This window comes from Salvia splendens, chromosome 16, assembly GCF_004379255.2.
Source record: "Salvia splendens isolate huo1 chromosome 16, SspV2, whole genome shotgun sequence".
In the NCBI taxonomy this organism is placed as follows: Eukaryota; Viridiplantae; Streptophyta; class Magnoliopsida; order Lamiales; family Lamiaceae; genus Salvia; species Salvia splendens.
This window is the reverse complement of record NC_056047.1, coordinates 24,519,895-24,522,978: the sequence shown is the minus strand read 5'-3', so window position 1 is coordinate 24,522,978 and position 3,084 is coordinate 24,519,895. Positions and strand designations below refer to the sequence as shown.

The 3,084-nt window shown below is 32.4% G+C and overlaps 1 pseudogene; it reads left to right on the top strand.

Moving 5' to 3' along the window:
• Positions 1-1,235: 1,235 nt before the first annotated feature.
• LOC121773084 lies at positions 1,236-1,407 on the top strand (annotated as a pseudogene).
• Positions 1,408-3,084: the final 1,677 nt, after the last annotated feature.

Below are 3,084 nucleotides of genomic sequence, written 5' to 3'. Positions count from 1 at the left end.
GAGCGACGGCCTCGTAGAGTGGCTCGTCATGGCCTTGTATGAACTGGAAGATCTCACTATTAAGCTTGAGGATGGTTCCCAGCGGGTAGTATTTGTCTAGGAAGGAGGCTACTATATCATTCCATGTGGAGACTTGCTCTATAGGCAAACACTAAAACCATTCTTTAGCAGAATCAATTAATGAAAATGAGAAGAGTCTTACCCTTACGGCGTCAGCGTCGACGCCATTTAACTTCAATGTGTTCGCAATCTCCACGAACTTGGTGAGATGGCAGTTGGCATCCATGGCCCTACCTGCAAAAGGATACTGCTCCACCCTTTATATAAGGGGCATTCGCAGTTCAAGATTGTTAGCATCGATTCGAGGGCCTTCAGGAAGGTAACAGTATTCACATGATTAAACATGTGCATCACGGGTACTATAGCCTCTCGGACCGCTTACTCTGCGGCCTTCTCATCTGTCAACAAGTTTTGCATGGCTAGATGATTGAAGCCCTCCAAAGTTAATTGTGTATATCGGTCATGCCGCCCTAGTAGTTTTTAACTTTTAGGATTTAAATTATGTAATTTTTAATATTTAGGATATAAATTATACAATTTTTAATTTTTAGGATTTAAATCATGTAACTTTTATTTTTTTTAGGAATTTGTAATGTCATTTTCGGGTTATATTAATGAAATGTTTTTATTAGTTGTATTTTTTAAATTGAAGAGTGGAATAGTGAGACCCATAAATAGTTAAGAGATGAGATATATTGGTGTAGGTATTGTTTCTTAGTTAAGAGATGAAATAAAAAAATGTATAAGGGTGTGGATCCCGTGACTAGTTAATAGATGACTCTTTGCATAGACCACTGTTGTGGATGCTCTTACAGTAGAAAAATACTCATTTCGTCCCATAATATGAGCCACATTTGGCGACTTTTAAGAAATGTAAAGAAAAGTGACTTGAAAAAGTTATTAGAATATGAGGCTTATTTTTATATTGGTTTATAATAAAATGTGAGTGAAGTGAGTTAGTGGAATGTGAAACCTAATTACCATTTATCGTAAACGTGAAATGTGACTCTTATTGTGGGACGGAAGGAGTAATTATAGTAAAAATATCAAATTTGACCATTAGTTTTTAAAAAATTACCATTAGAAATTTTACTTAAATATTTAATTAAAATCATATTTTTGGATTAAAAAAAATCAAGTGTACATATCACGATGAGATTATCAAACAAACATGTGTCCCTTCAGGAACCTCCGATAAAATTAGAACGATATAGAGAAGATTAGCATGGCTCCCGAGGTGTAAAGCTTTTTATCAACTTTGCATCGAGCTATTTTCCCACATGACCTCCTTACAGTATCGTCATCGCAAGGATGACACGCATAAATCGAGAAATGGTCCAAAATATCAAACAGACATGCGTCGGGCTCATAGTCGTGTTCTAACATTGAGCACAGGGTTAGGCATGCCCTAAATAATTTATTACTCCCTCCGTTCCTTGTTAATAGAGGCACTTCTTTTCAGCATGAAGTTTAAGAAAGTGTGTTAAGTAGATAGTGAATAAAGTAAGAGAGATGAATAGATAATAAAGTAAGAGAGATGAAGAGAGAATAAAGGAGAGATCGATACTTTTTGCAAAAAATAGAAATGACTCAATTAACTTAGAACTTTCCAAAATAGTAAAATGAAATGACTCTATCAACATAGAACGGATGGAGTACTACTATTATTTGAAATATGTGTATTGATTCTTACAAATTTTATTTTACTCCTAAAATCTTTAATTTTTTAGTGTAAAGATAATGTAATTTTTTACTTTATTTATTTGGCATTATACAGTACAATTAATTCTCTGTGTCTAAATTGTTTGTAAAGTCATGAACTTTCAAGACAGTTTGGTTTTTTTCTTGTGAACTTTAAATGTTGCATGAAAAGTCATGAACTTTACCGGACTGTGCAAATTTTCCATCAGACCCAATCCGATGGATTTCCAACAAAAACGTATCCTACGTGACGCGCCGGAGGCGTGACTTGGCAAATGAAATATTTAGGGTTCAATTCCAATTGTGGAATTTATGCTACTTTTATGATCAATTCGATTTGTGGAATTCAATTTGTATGTTTATGTCGATTTGTATGCTAAATTCGACTTGTGGAATTCGACTTGTATGTTTTCATTTGTGCTACTTGTATGTTTGTGATAAGTCTGAGGTCAGATATTGCAAAGATAGAAGAGAAACAATTAGAATTAGTGGAGTTGTCAAGTCACGCCTCTAGTGCGCCATGTATGATAAGTTTATATCGGAAATCTATCGGGTTGGGTCGGATGGAAAATTTGCACAGTCTGATAAAGTTCATGACTTTTCATGCAACATTTAAAGTTCACGGGAAAAACCAAACTATCTTCAAAGTTCATGACTTTAGAGGTAATTTGTCCATCATTTATGTATGAATGGTATAAATATATATTATACTATATTAGGTGAGTATTGTACGTTGTTTTGACTATATTGATATTAATTCTTTTGTTTTATTTATTTAATTTAATTTAATACTAATATCTTAAATTGATTTAATTAATTTGATAAAAAAAATAAAAGCATAATTAATTGTTTTATTTAATGTTTTGATGTTATGGGGAATAGTAGATAAGTCAAATATTTTATAGTATTCCCTCCATTCCATTTTAGCAGTCTCGGTTGAGTTGGGCAAGGATTTTTAAGAAATGAAAAAGAAAGTTGGTGTAAAAAGATAGAGGAATATGAGTCCGATTTTTATATATTAGTTTTATAGTAAAATGTGAGTAGAATGGAGTTAGTAGAATATGGGCCTATTAATATTTATGGAAGATTCTAACTGAGATTTCTAATATAGGATAAACTAAAACTAAAAAGAAAATTGAAACTGCTAAAGTGGGATGAAGGAAGTATTATTTATAAAATTAATACTAATATTAATGGCAATTTGTAAGTCTTAATTTTAAACTAAAAACTTATGTCAAAATCAGCAACATAAGGCTAGATGACAGTGCTATGGATTTTGTTGTCCATCAAAATATATAATCACATAAAAATTGTCTAGGGAGC